Below are 18,761 nucleotides of genomic sequence, written 5' to 3' on the forward strand. Positions count from 1 at the left end.
CTGCTCACACTCACCCCTCCTCTCCAGTCTGAAATGAGTGTTTGCCTGCTTCTACTCTCAAATGCAGCTTGGGCACACATCAGTCTTGAAGATCTAAGACTGAAGCCAAGTCCATGAGCAAAACTCTAGTGGTGAGCCTGCCTAATGCAACCCCCCAGTGAAACTTGTGGTGGGAGGTCTGGGGTTGTTTTGCTGAAGTGTCTGCTGTGTGTCAGAGACTGGAGATGAGCCCTGTCCTCAGAGGATGCACAAGAAGCATCACAGTCATAATGAAAAAACCAGAAACAGGATAGTCCTTGCAGAAGCTCACAGCTTTCATTTGATACTTTTGGTCTGATTCATCAAACCTGACTTCAGGCTCTTTGTCCTTGTTCTCAGAGGTACTTCCATTTCCTCTTCCTTGTAAACTCAAACTGGGGTTTGGTTTAAACTGAATATAGAGTTATTTTTCTTTATTATTCCCCTCAGTCCCTGATCTCAGTTTCTGCTTTAGAGATGCTCCTTGGCAGCCACGGGAGGGCAGCAGGTCCATGTGCAGAAGTACCAGCCATTTTAAATACTCTGCCCTGTGCCCCTTGTGTTTCAGAGAGGCTGAAGGCCCTGCAATCTCCTTCGTGGCAGGAAAAAAAAAGAAAGGCAGGCACCCCACACCTCAGCATAGCTTCAGTTTTGGTCCAGCATGGGAGAGACTTTCAGGGAGAACAAGCTCAAGCTGAACCAGAATTCATTTAAAACCAGCTGCTTTCAGTGTGATGCCATGTGCAGCACTGCAGTCCTGCTGTTACACTGCATTTTGTTTGGGTTCTCTCCCCCCTTTCTTTTTTTAATAAATCATCCAGTCCTAGTTCCATTCCTCAAAGCCCCAAGCATAAGTCAGGGGGCTCCCCCAGGCATTGCTAAATTCAATTTATTACATAAAGATTTCTTCTGAGCATCTTCAAGAAGGAAAGGAATAATTATACTTACTGATTTGTCATTCTTCCTCTCTCTTCCAGTCTCTTATCCCAGTAGGTCTTGCTAATCTGGGAGGAAAAAAGAGCACACAGCTTGTCCTTCCAGCTCTTGGTACTGAGAAATTTAGGGACAAGCTAGATAATGTTGGATGGGCTTTGAGCAACGTGGTCTAATGGAAAATGTCCCTGCCCATGGCAGGGGGTTGGTACTGGATGGTTTTTAAGGCCCCTTCCAACCCAAACCATTCTGAGTCTCTGTTGTTTGTGCCTCAGGAGGACTAGGGGGTATTTTATTTCCTTGAACCTGGTTGTTTTGTAAGAAAGCAGTCTGGAGAGTTGTGGTATCTTTGCCAGAAATTCTCCTACAACACTATTTGTGTGCCCCAAACACACATTGTATTCCTAATTGAATTTATCTTTTCTTCCTCAGCCAGGTAAAGTGATGTGAGCTGTTCTCATTCTACAGGTGGGAAACAAAGCAAGAGAGTAAATCATGCAATCATAGAATGGTTTGGGTGGGAAGGGACCTTAAAATCATCTAGTTCCACCCCCCTCATATGGGTAGGGACACCTTCTACTACACCAGGTTGCTTCATCCAGCCTGGCCTTGAACACTTCCAGGGATGGGCAGCCACAGCTTCTCTGGGAAACCTGTGTCTCACCACTAGCACAGTAAAGAATTTTAATAATCTAATAGCTAATCCAAATTTACTGTCTTTCAGTTGGAAGCAATTCCCCCTTGTCCTGTCATGACATGCCTTTGTAAAAAGTGCCTCTCCCTCTTTATTTGGGCTCCCCTGGGGTACTGGAAGGCCTCATGACCATGCTGGGTTTGAGCTTGGATACATAAGGAAGATCCACATCAGATCATGGCATCAAACACCATCACACAATTACTGTTCCTTCTTTTTTACATATTGCTTTGCTGCAGGTTTGCTATTACCCACCTTTTGCCACTCTTAAATCCAAGATGTTTGCCCTGAGCACTGAAGGAGTTAAGCAAATATGAACTGTTATCTTCTTTGTGCAATACATTTGACAGGTGCCCAAGAGCACAATTTGGGAGGTGTCAGTGCTCAGCACTATTTGTGGCTCACTATCAAAAAGATCTAAATAAGCAGAAACTTTGAAGTGGAACTAGCTAAACTCCTTGATACAGAAACCTGAGCCAGGTACAGGGCCAAGTGGATGGAGTGGAAGTTTTCCAAAACTGGGAACTGGTGGAGCCCTATCAAATGCAGCCTGAGGTAAGTGACAGCTCCCACAGCCAGCTCTGGATTAGATCTGTGCTGAAATAAATGCCAGGAAGCCTGGCACTCCTGAACCTGCCTTGCTGAAGGGGGTGGAGTAGGAAAAGCATCAGGCCTGTTTTCTCCTGGTTTCTCACTGGTTTCTATGATTTCAAGGAGACCTTGCTCACCCTGGTATAAAATATGAGTAACTCCAGAGCTAACTTGCATTCAGGCAGATCAGGAACAATGCATAAAGTAAAAGTGTGGAAATCCAGCCTATTTACCTTATGCCATGCCATCTTCAACCTTTACAGAGCTTAAACTACAAGCATTTACAATTCTCCCTGACTTCACTGAGCTGCAGAATATGAGCCTTCCTTCAAAACTGGTGTAAGACAAGCAAGATCCCTGGAGCTGAAGGTAGGATTCAGGATTATTTTAAAAGCTATCTATCCTGTGTACCAACAGTTAGTAGCAATAAAATGCCAGCAGCATTAACAGAACTGTTCTAAACAGGAATGTCATCCCTTCATCAAGCCAGAAAAGACATGCCCTCTCTTTAAGCCCCTACCAAATACAGTCTTTGTGATATTCTGGGAAGTTCAGATTTGAGCTATTTTTGTTCTCCAGCTATTGTGCTAATAGTCTTCTTCTTGAGTGTTCTGTGAGTTTCAAGGGGCATGACAACTGTTTAACTTTCTTCTTTAGTATGGAAAAGAATTGCCCTGATTTCTGTCTGTATGATTTGGGTGGTCAAGCAAGAATCAAATGGCAAGGGGACTTAAACAGGATGGGGAAATGAGGGCATTTAGCATGTAAAGGGTTAAGGTACCTTCTCTGCTACTTTTGATGCACATGCTGTGTACCACTGCCATGAAACAGGAGCACTGCTGCAGAACAGTGAGAACATCTGTATGTCAGGAAAGGAGTAACATTTCCTGTGCTGGGAAAGCAGAGCAGCAGCTCAGCTGCAGCCAAAGCTGCTGCAGGGCACTGAGTGGATGGTGCTGGGTGTAGTCTCTGTCCAGCTGCATCCTCACATGCTGTGTCTGGTGGGACTGCTGAAGGAAAGGGACATCTTTGTGCTCACACCTTGGGCTCCTGCAGCCTGGAAATCTCACAAGTGTCTGCAGAGAGTGAACCTGCAGTGCTGGCTCTCAGGAAACCCTTTTCCTTGCACACTAGCACAGAGCAGTTGAGATTCCTCCTGCTGTGCTCCCACTGAGGCTTTCCAAACACTTCTTTAGGCATTAGGAGCACGACAGAGCAGAAGAATGCCATTAACCCTATTTTACAGATAGGAGTTGGATCATTTGCTCAGGGTTAAATGAAGGGCTTAACCTGGATGTCTGGAGCATCTCTCAATCAGTCACTCCTACCAGAGGCTTGTTAATTGCTGGTGTCTCCCTCTTAGTTGCACTCTGCTACGTGTCAGCCAGGGTGTTCTGCCCCCAGTTGGTGTCTCTGTGTCCAGGTATGCAGACACAGATGTAGATAGCAGAGGTTGGATCATGCAGTCCTGCTCACTTGGCCTCTGGAATTGGATTGATAGCCACAGCAAAGCAGGAAAAGGGTCAGTCAGCATCCAAAGGTAGCAACAGTCCTGCTTTCCCATACTGGTTTTGGCTTTTGGTTTTTAAAGCCACAACATCCCTGCAGACTGACTGCTAAAGTAAATTGTCATGACTATCTGTGAATCATCATGTGGCAAGTGGATGGAGGTTGTGAGTTTGTCCATTTGCCACACAGGCACTCAGAAACAGCCTGCAGCTTTCCAGTCTCCATCCCACACCTTGCTGTGTTTGGAACAGCGAGGCAGGAAGCCAGAACAAGCACTGGCTTTCAGAGCAGTGAAAGAAAACAAGGTATCCTGGGGATGATTCCAGGCTAGGGCAAGGCGGCTCACTGCTCCCCAGCTCTGTGAGACATGGCAATGCTGTGCCAAAAGCTGGGGCAGTGGCTGGGATTGGCAGCACACTTTGCCATTAACCAGCAGAACTATGATGTTAATTCTTAGTTCCAGTAAAGTGTTCACAAATAACTCTGTTTCTCCCATGCTCTCTGGCTCCAGCCTGTCCTCCCATTTAGAACAACTCTGCCCAAATTGTTCAGATAACCCTTCTGTCCTTGGCAAAAGGCTTTCCAGAGTGGCTAAATGCAGGCAAAGAACTTGTTCCTGTTTGTCTGGCTTTAAAATTAATTTGCCATGTTTGCCCAGGGGGTGAATGGCTTTGCCAGTTATCATCTGTAAAGTGAATCCTGGCTGGAAGCTGCAAAGAACTGAGCCTTCCCACCTTGTCCAGGATGGGCTGAGGTACATGTAAACAATCAGGTTCCAAGGGGAGAGAGCAAACACCAAACTAAGCAAGCAAATGCAATTTACAATGAGCAGAAACAACTGATCTGTCCAGTCCAGACAAAGAAGAATTACAGACTGAATAATGTTTAACACAGAAACAGAAATGCCACGTTCTTGAGGCACACAGCTGCAAATCAGGCTACTGCACTCTTCATCCCATTCAAAATGGCTTTGCTCAACACCCATAAAAAGCACTGTTGTGCAACAGGATTGGAACTGGCAAGGCTAACATTGTGAATGTTTGACTGTATAAATTGCTAAGGTGGCAGGGTGCCTGTCCTTGCCCTGCACTGTCCCACACACTAACCCAAAAACAAGGACTGGTATCCTTTTCTTCCACTTAGTGACAGAGAGGAAAACACAGGGGGCAAAGGGAAGAGTTTTGTGTCTTCTTCACCTTCCCTTTTCTCAATGAGGGGACAGGACAGTCCTTCAGCAGTCCCCTCTCCTCCACAGAACCTGGCAGCCCCACTGGCACTCCCTGCCCTCTCCAGCTGTGCAGAGCAAGGCTGCTCACTGAAAGCTCCAGAAGGAAAACAGGGGTGGGAATCATGAAATTTCCCTGTGGTAACCAGTGACACGAATGGGAATAAAGCCATGTCAGGGGGGGTTTAGGTTGGATATTAGGAAAAGGTTCTTTAGGCAGAGGGTGGTTGGGGACTGGAACAGGCTCCCCAGGGAAGCATCAAGCCTGGCATAATCCATGAGGTGTTTGTCAGTAGAGTCAGGCATTTGGTGTGAATCTTGTGGTGTCCTGTGCAGGCCCACAAGTTGGAGTTGATGATCCATGTGGGTCCCTTCCAACTCAGCATATTCTGTGATTCTAGGAAATATCTGTCCTGCTCCCCGTACTATCTCTTCCTCTTGGACAGAAAATATTGATCTTGAGAACTGCCACACCACCTGCTTCTGACAGCACTAAATCATCTTAAAATTAAAGTACTAACTGAGATGGCATCTTGTCTCTGTCCCTTTGCAGTGAGCGGAGAGAGAAAAAGGCAGGGCAAGTGCAATGAATGCCAGAATGCTTTGGGATGAAAATACACAGTTCAGAAAGCAGAGCAGTACTAAGCTTAACAAAAATAGCTCATCATTTGGATGCTGTGATGATACTGGATGTGCACCTACCATTGACTGAGTCAGTGAGATGCCATTTCTCTGAGAGCTCTTGCTCTCATTCTTGCCCATAAAAAAAGCCATATAAATAACATATGGTACAAACAGCATCACTGACACCTGCCAAAGTTTTGAAATACCTCCAAGCTAACAACTAAAACCAAGCCACCTGTCCAGTGACTTCCACTTGAGCTGTTCCACTTCATCATCATCATCCCTGTATTATTATGTTGATGGGACGCCATAAATCCACAGAGTCAGAGAAGACATTCCATCTGCCCTGAAAAAATTACCCTCTAGAGAATATGAGGCAAAACCTCTCAAGAGGTAGCTCATCTGAGCCCCAGAAGTTGCTTGGAGAAGGAGGACTGAGGGAAACACTTCCAGAGCAGCTTTTGCTTTGTGGTTAGCTGTGTGAACACAAGAGAAGGATGGTGACTTATATTAGAGATTCCTAGAATCATTAAGGTTGGAGAAGACCTCCAAGTTCATTGAGTCCAACCATACACATTGTGGTTGGAGAAACAGCTTGGGCCTGTCCTATGCAAGAGAATTCTCTGAACAGCCTGGACACTTGTCAACCTAATTAAATTACCAACTGCTGCTTAATTGAGGCTCCATTACCTTTTTATTCTGCAGGTCAGTAGTCTGCCTATAGTAATTTTCTGTTGCAATTGAGGCCTTCTTACTTCAGGGCCCAAAGATCCTTCCAGGCTCTGGTTCTCTAACTTCTTCTGTTTGCAAAAGTTTGGCCCTTCTGGCTCATTCCTCTCTGGGAACGTGTCCCACTTTGTACAAGGCTTTGAGGAAAATGAGGAAATTTGAGAATTAAATGATCCTGAACATATCCTTTTAACCTTAGTAGGTTAAAACTCCCACTCTGTGGGAGTGTGACTCTGACATAGGTAAATTGTAACTATTAGTTATAATTTAAATTTATTATAGTTTTGATTATATTTATATCTATCATGAGGATAGATAGATCATTGTAGTATTTATAGCTTTATAATAATTAATATTACTATAATCAAACTCATAATGATTTTATTATAATTTAATAAAAGACTGATTTATATACTCTTCATAGTTGTAAGTTTCTTGCTAGAAATGCTCACAGAAATGTTTCTAGATAAGGCAGTATGTTGAAATTTGATTGAACAGAACACTACCAAGTAAGCTACAAGAAGAAAATGACAGCTGTATTGCAAAAAATGTGTTTTAGCTGATTTATTAATAATGTTCACTTCTTATTCTTTATATCTAATCAAGAGACTCCTCAAAGTCTAGGAACTTGCTTTTTCACAGGACTGCTTTGGCTTGCTCTGCAAATTCATCTCTGCACTGCACACACCTCCAAAAGAGTGCAGGTATACAGCACAAAAATTACATGGGATTTAGACACTGATGCAAAGCCTTTTAACCTGCAACAACCTCATTCTGCTGTCACGTGGATGTCAGTGTTTAGGTATTTACAAAGAGGTTTCATAGAATCATAGAATAGTTTGGGTTGGAAGGGACCTTAAAATTTGACTAGTTTAACCCTCTGCCATGGGCAGGGACACCTTCCAGCAGCCCAGGTTGCTCAGAGCCCCATCCAACCTGGCCTTGAGCACTTCCAGGGATGGGGCAGCCACAGCTTCTCTGGGCAGCCTGTGCCAGGGCCTCACCACCCTCACAGTAAAGAATTTTTTTAATGTCTATCCTAAGTCTGCTTTCTTTTAGTTTGAATCCATTCCTCCTTGTCCTGTGTCCCTACAGGACAAGGAGGAAAAAGGACCTCCCTGTAGGGACTGGATTTCTTCCCTCTACCCTGCTTGGAAGGGCTTTATGAGTTAATGTTTGCACAGCACACTCAGCAGATCAGCTTCTACACAAACCCTGCCCAGAGTCAGGGCCTGCATGAAGCTGCTGTTTCACCTGCACTGCTTTGGTGGAGGGCACAAAACCAGAATGGGGCAGCCTGGGCTGATCCCACAGGGTTGCTGTCCTCTCCTGCCACTGCACAAGGCACAGTTTGCACAAGGCCTGGCTGCAGATTTGTCTGGGATTTGGAGGATTGCTCCATCCTCATTTCCTCCTGCTGAACTTTCCCATTAAATAATATGAGTAAGGCTGAAGAGAGAAGACAAGAGCATAATGATTAGGGTCTCAGTGTGTGGGGTGCTGTTAAGTCTTCCCAAGCAGAGAAGGGAACCTGAATTTGAACACCCCAAACAGCCAACAAGGCTTTACATAAACCACTGAAACCCTTCCTGAAGAAAAGGATGGCTCCCTGGTCTATTTCCCACCTACAACACTTCCTTTTTTCAGGATCAAAGGCTGTCAATCTCACAATTGGTAGCACTAAACCAATCCCAAATACTGACAATATTTTTTCTCTGTTACCATTTTTCCTCACTTTACAGGGAGATCTGCCATGGAACAGCTCTCCCAGCACTTCATATATATGTATCATGTTCAACTTTTTATTCAGGACTGTGGACAAAGTAGGCAAAATTAACCTCTGGATTCTGGATTGAGTCCTGGGTTCCCCCTAAGAACTAAAAAGTAACAGAGAGGGACATACACTATTTTTTCCCATCAGCTTCAGTCCAGCTTTCATTTCTACCTCTTTGCACTCCAAATTAGGTGGGAATACAGACACTTCTCTCTTCTTTATGTACAGAAAGAGCTCAAGTTCAATGGGTCTTTTAAGGCTGCAGAAAGTCTGGCAGGAGAAGGTGTGATGCAAATTGAACAGCAGCAGCAGCAGCAGAAATATCCAATGGTTTAACCACGTGTGAATGAGGGGAAGCAGCCAGGCCTGTCTCTGAGAGATGGGGAGAGCTTCACCCTGGCCTTGCTCTGCCTCCATCTCAAACTGTGGCAGCCTGCTCATGCAGAAAGCCTCCAGTTCTCTGTGCTCAGCACTGTGAGTAAGGTGTTTCACAATTAATGCCGAGCTGATGCAAGCAAAGTGATGTTACACAGAAACTGAGCACTGCCATCCAAATCCAGCATCCATTTCTAATGGGTGGCATTAGAAAAGACACCTACAACTTGTCTCTTTCCAGATGAGGGCATACATGATCTTTCCTTTATTAGAAATAGTGTGAACCTAACCACAAATAGAACAATTAATTTGTGTATATTTCCACAGCTGTGAGTAGTGAACTGAAAAAATGAGGCATTTTTTGGACAAAACTTCTCAAGGCTGGTATCTTATTACAGTTATATTTTTTCTTCATCTACATCCCTCCATCCCTTATCAAGTATTGTGTTTGCCCTTTCCATTTCAGATATATTTTGTTTACACACAGCCTGTGTGTTAAGCATTTATTTCAATAATGTGCCTTTCCCAGGGAACTGTTTCTTTTTTCACCTTTCAACTTCAAATCCAGCCTTTTTAGTCCTGATTGGAGCTGGCTTCTAACTCAATAATGTTTGGGTGATTAATTTTGCTAAATTTATTTGTAGCTGTCTGTTCAGTGCTTTACAGAGACTTTCTCAGGGTTTATGTGGAAAGCTGAGAGGGGCTTGGGGAAGATGCAATTTTATTTTTTTTTTTAAACATGAAGGAATATGTGTAATACTTGAACAATAAATAGCAGCCAAACAATCTTTGGTCTGAGCAGCTGGAGATAATAATTGTCTCCCTCTACAGAGGAGGGCAATTTTGGCAATAGGAGATTGGCAGTGATATTAACAGTTTTGTACAGTTCAACCTCTCTACACACTTAGAGCAGACCATTTATCCATTTTCCTTCTTCACAAATCCACAGCATCCACAATTCCTACTGACTTTACAATTCACAGCATCCACAACTCCTACTGACTTAGATACAGGTCCTCTGGTGTGGATTTAAGTGCTCAATTCAAGCTACTAGTTAGCTAAAAAGGTCAGCCAAAACAAGCAATTGACAATGGTGAAATTAAAGCTCGGGGCTGTTTGTTGGTCACTCCCGCAAGTTATGCTACAACTGGAGAAGGATTATGAATCCTGTTTGGTTTAGGAAGGAACGAATGATTTCATCTCCAAACCTCATCCGAATGTACTCCTGCACTGATGCAGCCATGTGGCAAATGCCCCAGAACGACTGTATTGTTATTTTTCAGACGGGAAAGTTGCTGACAGCGGCGGGCGCTTACCAGAGCATCCAGACAAGCCGGGAGCCGGCTGATGCTGTGAGCCCCTCGCATCCCCGGCATCGACCTGCGGGGAACAAGGCACCGCGTTTGTTTCCAATGTGCACACCAGCATTTCCCAACAACCTGACCAGTTCCCAGTGCCTGCGTGACACGCTGCTTTGACAAACCACACAGGCAGCCACAGACAAACCTTTCCCGGACACGGAGCGCCACGAATCGGGAACTGCTCCCTCCGCCTGGCATTTCCCTGGACCGTGCCGGGCGCACGGGGCTCCTGCCCATCTCCCCATGCACATTAACGGGGAATGTGGGACGGCCGCAACAGCGACCTCCCGAGCCCACCTTATCCATTCCCACCGCGGGATCCCCTCCCCCGTCCTAGACGCCGCCACCTCCCACTGACACCGCACCGGGCGGTCCCCGTTCGCTGGAGCAGCGCAGCCCGGGGGGAGCCAGCCCAGCGCGGACAGACGGCGGCTGTCGCCGCCCCGCTCGCAGCACACGCTCCTCACGCCTCACCCGCCGCCCGCGCCCCCCCCGCCCGCCGCCGCACGGACCTCACGGGCCTCACGTCCCCCTGCAGCCGCCGCGCGCGCCGCGCCGGGCCCGCCCCGCATTGGCCGGAGCCCCGCCCGAGCCCGCCGCCCATTGGCGGAGGTGCGGGGGGCGCGGGCTCCGCCAATGGGAGCGCGGCGGGGGCGGGGCGAGCGGCCCGGCCGCGGCCGGGGGCGGTGGCGGCGGTAAACAGGCGTGCGGGCCCGGGCCGCGGCCGCCGAGCGGAGCACAGCTGAACGGACCGAGCCGAGCTGAACCGAGCGTGGCCGCTGGGCTGTGCCGGACCAGGGTATGGGAAGCGACCGCGGCAGTGGAGGGGCCAGGCTGGGCAGGGGAGGCCTGTGCCGGGCTGTGCGGCGTGGTGGGGGCAGCGGAGCACCCGGTAGTGGCAGTGCCCCCGGTAGTGGCGGTGCCTCGACTGTGGGAGCTCGCCCGTTGCCATGCGGGGCAGCGGTGCGGGAAGGGGTGCGGTGATGGCGGCACCGGCGCTGCCGCGGGGAGCACGCCCGTGCCCGGCGCGGCGCCTCGGGCCGGGGGTCGCTCGCCCGGGACTCGTTCCCCGGCGGGCGGGGGGACGTGTGCGGGGTCCGGGGGCCGATGGCGGCAGTGGGGCTGCGGGGCTGCGCCCGGGCAGGAGGAACCCGGGGCCGCGGCCTTGCCGTGCCCTTGGCCGCGTCCCGGCGGGGTGAGAGCGGGGCCGGCCGGGTCCCGCCTCCTGCCCGGGCCCGGCGCCTCAGCGCAGCCGGGGAGATGCGCGGGCTGAGCGGGGAGCGCAGCCCCAGGGGATCGGGAAAAGTGGGAATTCCCTGTCCCGCTCCGCCGGGAACGCGCCCTGCCCAGGATATCCCGCGGAGCCGGTGCTGCGCTGCTTGCTGGGCTGCTCCCGCTTGCAGCCTCGCTGCTCTCTGCCGCTGGGACCCATCCGCGCGTCTGTAAAATAAAGATGCTGGCTGTTTTAAAGCCTTGCTTGTGGCTGAAATGAGGGTAAAAAAAAAAACCTCTGAGCCCCCTGGTAAAGTGCCTGAGGAAATAATCTTTCTTTAGGCAAACAGGCTTGTGATGTCTTTGTAACAATGTGAACGGGAACTGATGGGGAGATACTTAGTTTTAAACAGACATCGAACAAGCTACCTATGAATAACTACAAATATGAAAGTTTGGTTTCAAACAACACTGTATAATGTTGTTTTCATGGTTGCTGACCATTTTCATTTCTGCAGGACTGTATAACAAGGAATAACACTATTTCTAATAGCCCAACAAGGGCAGGAATGTAGGTGGGGAGATTCTCTGTATTCCCCTCCATGCAATGAAAATCCATACTTTGTGGTCAGTGTTACTAAAGGAAAATAAAGAAATAAGGAAATAAAGGAAAATAAAGGAAATTAAATTTTCTTTCAATAACCGATAGTATCATTTTCCTAAAAAGAATTGACCTAACAATTTGTGATTTTTTTTTCTGAGTTGCTTGTCTTTTAATTATATTGTTTTACTAGACTCAGGTGTATTAATTAAGAATATGCAGAATAAATCTTAGCACTGGGTGTAGGAGGGTAGTGGCCAAAATCAATAGTAGCTCAATGAAGACTTAAAAGAAGGGATTGAGAAATTGTTCTCTATGCAGACTGAATGCAGATTGGTGTGTAAAGGTATATTGGTGGTTTTGCATTTCTCTGTCATGGGATAAGGACATTCATATGCTATCAGAAGGAGTTTAGTTCACAGGAACTGCAGCTAGCAAGTGCAAGCAAGAACCTTCTTGCTCTTAGACCAGGAGAGTTAGTGCATGAATAAGCATTTCTCCTTTTCCTTACATCTGTCCTGCTGGGTGAACAGTCCAGCCTGGGATGGAGGCAGTGAGTCTGAGTAGTATTTAGCAATCACATCTCCAGTGGGATACAGGTCTTCTTGTCTTCTTCCTTTAAAACTGCAAAAGAAAGAAGTCTGGAAGAGGAGCCTTTTTGCCTTAAGGAGCTGTATATTCTGGAACAGAGCAGCTTTAGGAGAAAAGCTTTCTCTTTCAGCTTCTTTTATAAAAGTGCTGCCTTGTTCTATGGGTGCCTGCTTTCCTTCAGGATCTGAAGAAGAAAATCAGTTACCTGCATGTGGAGCTCAAATACCAGCTGGCAGTGAAGCTCAGTAGTGTGAGGATGTGGGTTCAATCATTGCTTTCTCACCCAGCAGTGAAAACTCATTTTACAGGCACATTCCTATCTTCACATTCATTTTTTTGTCTTTAGCTTCTCAGTTTTTTAGATGCCACTTGTTTTGTTCCTCTCACCTCCCTTTCCCCTCTATGGTAGATGGCAAAATTAAATCAATCTGAGCGGGTGAAAAAGACCCAAGAAATAACTGGATACTCAAGTTTTGCCCTTTCTTTGCACAGTTGTGTTTCTGCACTTTATTTTAATGGCATTTTAATGGCTTTTGTGTTTTGTCAGTCAGTAGAGGTGTGGAACTAAATAAAGCATGTTCAGTTCCCAGCTATCCATTTTCTGAAATGTTCTGTGTGCTTCTCACAGCATAGAAAATGACATTATTTGCTCTGAAAGACTTAGCTGTCAGTCTGTGGGGCTGGCTTTTATAAACTGTACAAGTTTATATGTTTGCTTAAACAAGTCTACATGCATATACACAGTTTAAAAACAGGTGGGTTTTTTTTGGAGGCTGCAGAAGACTTTGTCTTTTTTGTGAAAACTGTAGATTCTTTGTGTAGAGGCATGGGAAAAGATGATCTGTATGGTCCTAGAGCTGTTTTGTGATGTGCACATGATAACTTCCACTTACAAAGTTCTCCTACTGTGTTTGTTTTTCCTCTGTAGTTTGTCCTGGCTTTTGGTGTAGATTAGATTTTTATGTGGCTCCTTTCTTTGCTATTCATGCCTCCTTTTTAACCTGTTGCATGCCTTGGTTTTTTTTTCTGAGTCTGCTGAACAAGTGAACTCTAAAAGGGCTTTAGGCATTGTTCTGAAATGTCACAGCTCTCCTGCTGTCTGGATTGTGCCATTTGGAGGGATTAAATCCTCATCCTAATTTGATCTGGTCAAAGTGCTCATCAACAGAGTACTTGGATTTAGGGAAGAGATGGCATAAGAATGACTGGGCAGTAAACTGCAAGTGGATTGAGTGTGTCCTTTAGAGAACCCTTCTGAAATCAGTAAGCCTGATACAATTTTACATTGCACAGCAAAGCATTGTGCAGCATGGCCTTTCAGAACTCACTTGGAGTTTGGGGATTTTTATTTTTTTAACTGTATAAGCTGCAAAAAGCTTTGGTTTTTCTAGTTTGGAAAGGCAATGTATTTATACTATGCAAATGTGAATTCATAAAGTCTATACATAGAGAGCATAAACAATTGTGGATTACAGATTCTGTGTCAGGTTAGGCTTAGCTATAAGAGAAATATAGAGTTCATTACTCTCATTTATCCTAGTGTAATAACTACCTATGTGTGGGGATCAGGAGCAAACAGCAATAACTTGTCTGTGGCAGAGCTGCCATGCAGGAGCTGGAGGTTCTGACAGACAGTGTTCCCCTGCAGCATAGAGATCATCTTAGGTCTTGTTCTTTTTGCCTGTGGTGCTCTTCTTGCAGGGAGGATTTGGCACAGCCAGAAAAATGGGAGCTCTCACAGCCAGGGGGCTATGAATAGACCAAGATGTGTTGTAAGTTGCTAAATTGGAATTTACCCCCAGTTTCTAGGGCAGGGTTGGAAGCCATGAGATGGATACAGCCAGGAATGCCTGCAGGATCAATAGTGGGATCAGTGGCTGTGGGGTTTGCCTGCTGCTCCCAGAGGTGACAGAAGGGACAGCTCTCAGCACAGGGGTTAGGTTCTGATAGACCATGTTCCCCTGCAGCACAGAGATCATCTTAGGTCTTGTTGAGATGGTCTTTTTTTTGCCTATGGTGCTCTTGTTGCAGGGAGGATTTGGCACAGCCAGAAAAATGGGAGCTCTCACAGCCAGGGCTCTGGTGTGTCAGAGGGCTATGAATAGACCAGGATGTGTTGTAAATTGCTAAATTGGAACTTACCCCCAGTTTCTAGGGCAAGGTTGGAAGCCATGAGATGGATACAGCCAGGAATGCCTGCAGGATCAATAGTGGGATCAATGGCTGTGGGGTTTGCCTGCTGCTCCCAGAGGTGACAGAGGGGACAGCTCTCAGCACAGGGGGTGTCTCTGCCACCCAGAGTGACCTGTGGGGTGCCACTTACTGACTTGGGGTGTGCTGTGCAAGAGTCTGGTGTACACAAAGGGTGATAAGGAAAATCCCTTCTTATTCCTGAGGAAGAGCAGCTGCACAGCTCAGGTACAGGCTGTGTTTGGTTCTTACAGAGGTTCTGACTAGAAGCCACTGCCCATGTGGCATTTAATGGTGACTATTGGCAATATGTGGTTTAGGTGGTCAGCAGAGCAGCTCTAAATCCTTGTTTGTGTTTGATCTACAGAGGTGGGTGTTGAGAGGACTCTTAGGGATAGGCTGTGTGCTGTCAGGATCACTGTGGAGAGCACTGGGATTGTTCCCAGCCCTGTGCCTGACAAGCAGGGTAAGTTTGGGTAGATCACCTGTTCTCTTCCTCTAAAGTAGACAACTGTGGTATCAGTGCCCTTTCCTGAGCTTTTTGAGTTACAAGTGAAGAGGGTTGTGTTTTTAAATGCAAGAGGAAGAGCTGCTATTTTTCTCAAGACTTGTGCATTAAGTAGTGGTGCATTCGAGTCTAAAGGAATCTGCACTTGTTTGTGAGGCACAGCACTTTATCAGTTTCTAGTTCCTAAATGAATCTTGGTGTGCTTTTGGAAAGTCAAAACTTCCAGGAAAAACAGTCGTACCATAACAGTGTATACAAAAAAAAAATTACTGCAAGTTGATAACCTCCTTAATTTATACTTTATATTCTAATTCAGAATATTTTATACTTTATATTCTAATTCAGGGGAGCTCTGTTGATTCCTGTGCAGAACTGTGCATCAGAGGGAGCTGGGCTTTGATGATCTCAAAGTGTTTGTAGTGCTCAGATTTTGTTTGAAGGTCAGTGTTTGGGTTTGATCAGTGAAGAGCTTTAGTGTAACCTTTTTATAATTACTGCTAGGTAATTATAATAACTGCTAGGTAAAATAATAACTAGGTACAGTTATTCCATACAGATCTGGGGGATTTATCTTCTCAAGTAATGCTGTATGTTCCCATTGATGGGGTGACTTGGAACTAGTGAACTGTGCTTTTGTGTAAACTTGCCATAAACCTAAATAAAGGTTTCATCTTGTAGGAGTTCTGTTTCCTAAGTACAGGCTTCAAATATTGCATCTGCCAGAATCTCCAATAATCTGTGTGCTCCATTTTGATTTTAATATAATGTTGTCCTTGTTGCTGAGTGAAAGATCTACATGCATGGGAACATGAATAATTCTGATGAACTCTGGATTAATGTGATTAAATTTACACTTAAGGCTTTTGAGCTAAGCAGAGGATGCAGTGCAGTGCACTTATAAGCACAGCCCACTGCATAAACAGAAGAGAAAACTCTTTTTTCCCCTTGTCCTCTTATTCTTTCTTCCTTTCCTCTTGGTAGCAGAGGTAATACAAAGATTGTGTGCTGGATATAAATACAACTCCAGCTTGAAATCTATCCCCATGGCCCAAAACCTTTTTACCTTGCAATTGGGATAAATGGCTTTTTTAAAAAATTATTATTTTGGGCCCCCAACTGCAAAGACTTAATTCTCAGGAGCAGACAGAGATGAAATTTTTGGGGAACAGTGAATGAGCAGTGACCTTAGAATCACAGCCACTGAGTTGGATCTCCCTCAGTGTAGCAGCCAACAGTGTGTGCCCAGGGCAGGATTTATTGGTGCACTGTATCAAGGCATGTCAGGAGTGACCTGTAGTGAGGCTTGTGCTCTCTTAATTGTGGTAAATCTTAATTGTGGCTAAATTATTTCCAGGTCTGTGTAGCTCATTTCCATCTGTGGGTAGAAGGGGACTGTGTTAATTCCAGGCATGTGGGCTGTAACTGTGCTGTTGCATTCCCCAGACATTGTCCAGAGAGAAGTAAACAGGACTGCTGGTCCAGAGCATTCAGGGATGTATTTTTGTGCCTAAAATAAAGCAGGCCTTGCTGAAGTGTCCAAGCATTCTTTTCACTCTTATGTGTGTCAAGCCATTTATGGGGAAAATTGTGTTTTGAACTAATTGTAATTTGCCAAAAATGAGTGCTAAGCCTTCTGAATTTTGTTGGAAAGAGGCATTTGTGTGCCCAGCAGCCCATTTTTATCAGTACTGTTATTGTAGTGATTAGGGAGCAAAGCAGTTCTGCTTGCCCTTGAGAGGTGTTTGTTTTAAATGGCATTGGCAGAGTGCTTTGGGGAAGGGTGCTGTAAAGCAGCTTTCAGGGACTTGATGAATTCAGCTGAAGGGGGCCTGAGTGCAGGCCACAGGGCAGGATCAAATCTAGGGCTCCTCACTTCTGCTACAGGTCACATCTTTAAAAACATTTCTTTTGGAGCTGCAATGTATTGGAGTTATGGGGAAGGGGAGAATGAAGGATAAGCAAAGTGGATTTGCAGTTTGGTTTGAAGGATGAGGACAACTTCTTCCTTTTAAAATGTTGGTTTTGTGCCCTGCATGGTTAAAATTTGGGTCAGCTGCAACCCAAGGAATCCAGCTAATGAAAATACATCTAGGCAGGGACCTGGCAATCTGGTATCAAAGGAACTGCTGGGGAGGTGTGTGATGGAACTGAAAAAGGCCATGAATGGAAGGATCACATCAAAGGGTTGGTATGGCAACAAACATAAAAAGAAATGGAAAAAAATCTGTAAAAGAACAGTTACAGAGCAGCTTAATGAATAATAGTTATATTGAACTTAGCCTACTTTTGTTTCATGGCCATGGAACAATGTCCTGAGTATCTGGCCTTCTGCATCTTGTTTGTGGTGTTTATTATTTTTATTCGTTATACTCTTGCCACACTTGCTCTGATGGTGTGGGTGGTTATACTGAAGCCAGGGTTTTAGTCCTTGTTTAGATACAACCAAGATAACAATGCTTTAATAAAGGATAATGGAGAGAGGGAAGATGTAGAGGCTGTTTTCTCAATATGTGATATCTGATTATCTGCCTTACTACCTGTCCAAGCTAATATTATTTTATTCTTTATTTTCATTTATTTAGAATAAAAGTTGAAGGTCAGGAAGGCAGCTAAAACTGCAGACCTGATGGAGGGAATATGGGCTGCTGTAAAGCTACTCTGGTTTTGTTTGGGGATTTTTTGGATGTTTTTTCTTTGGTCAGTTTGTTTTGAGTTGAAGGATGATGGCAACGTATGTTGTTTTGGTTTTTAAATTATTCAACAGTGTTTGGTAGTAGTAGTTGCCATAAACTGAAAGAGGCCATGTTGTCATGCACAGAAAACTTTCAGATATATTTCTGCTATTTGTATGATTAGAAATCATGTGTTTAAACTTGGTCCATCCTATATATATGTGTGTGTGTGTGTGTGTGTGTGTATGCATATGTGTATCTGAGTAAAACTTTTCACTGTACAAGCATCTGGAGGAAAGCTCCTGGAGTCTCAAGCAGATCTGTGTGACTGTACAAGCACACTTTAGCACATGGAAAAGAAAGGGAATAAATGGAAGAATGTGGTTTTAAAGTGGGACAAATCCATGATTTCTTGTGTTGGTTGTAGCCAGGCTCTTGGTTTCTGTTACTGGCCTCTGATAAGCTGAGTGATAAGCAAGCTGCACTTGCTTAAACCTTCAGTCCAATAGACTGGAATGTTGAAAAGGGGAGGGAACACTTGGCAGTTAGTGGCTCCAGAGGATGGTGGGCTGTGAGGCTGATTGCTGCTCACAGGAGGATCCAGCACTGGTTTGGTTTTGCTGTGACAGCAGGGCTCTGAATCAGGTGGCATCTGACCTGCAGGAGCCTCTGCCCACTGTGGGCACCTTGCCTGCTGTCTGAGGGTGCCCTGGCTCGAGTTCCCCAGTGCTGGAAGGCCTGGGGGCTTTCCAGGGGTTCATGCACCTGGGAGAAGCTTACTAAGCCAAATCTGTGACCCTGCCTATTTTTGGAAAAGGGCTCAGCATCCACACTTGTCAGCCTTCTTCAGGCCAGGTCAGAGGCACTGACAGCTTGTGCAGACACCACTGACCTGTCCCTGCCCTGTGCTGGCAGTGCCCCACTCTGCCAGGGCTACACAGAGAATCCTCAGGGAGCAAGGCAAGTGTGATACAGGCCTTGTACACTTGGGCTAATTCCATTTGGAACCACTCCCTAAATCTCCTTCTGAGAGAGCTTGCTTATACTGTATTTATTGATTTAGGGTAGGAATAGAACTTAGGGGGGAAAAATGCCTTGCCTGCTGTCTGTGCTGGAAATTAACAGAAGTGTAATTGTTTGGTATACTACCAACC

At 45.7% G+C, this 18,761-nt stretch overlaps 1 protein-coding gene and 1 long non-coding RNA gene across 2 annotated transcripts in view; one reads left to right on the top strand and one right to left on the bottom strand.

Moving 5' to 3' along the window:
• Nucleotides 1–965: 965 nt before the first annotated feature.
• LOC135445040 (uncharacterized) lies at nt 966–10,398 on the bottom strand. The gene is made up of 3 exons (XR_010439438.1): nt 10,346–10,398; nt 9,789–9,852; nt 966–1,022 (listed from the first exon to the last, which is right to left on the bottom strand). It is a non-coding gene; the product is annotated as an uncharacterized LOC135445040 (long non-coding RNA).
• Nucleotides 10,399–10,497: 99 nt separating this feature from the next.
• COQ8A (coenzyme Q8A) overlaps nt 10,498–18,761 on the top strand; it is a 41,783-nt gene continuing 33,519 nt past the window's right edge. The window contains exon 1 of the mRNA XM_064709511.1: nt 10,498–10,632. The gene's annotated coding sequence lies outside the window, so the exon portion shown is untranslated. The remainder of the gene's footprint in view (nt 10,633–18,761) is intronic.

Source organism: Zonotrichia leucophrys, chromosome 3, assembly GCF_028769735.1.
Source record: "Zonotrichia leucophrys gambelii isolate GWCS_2022_RI chromosome 3, RI_Zleu_2.0, whole genome shotgun sequence".
NCBI lineage: Eukaryota > Metazoa > Chordata > Aves > Passeriformes > Passerellidae > Zonotrichia > Zonotrichia leucophrys.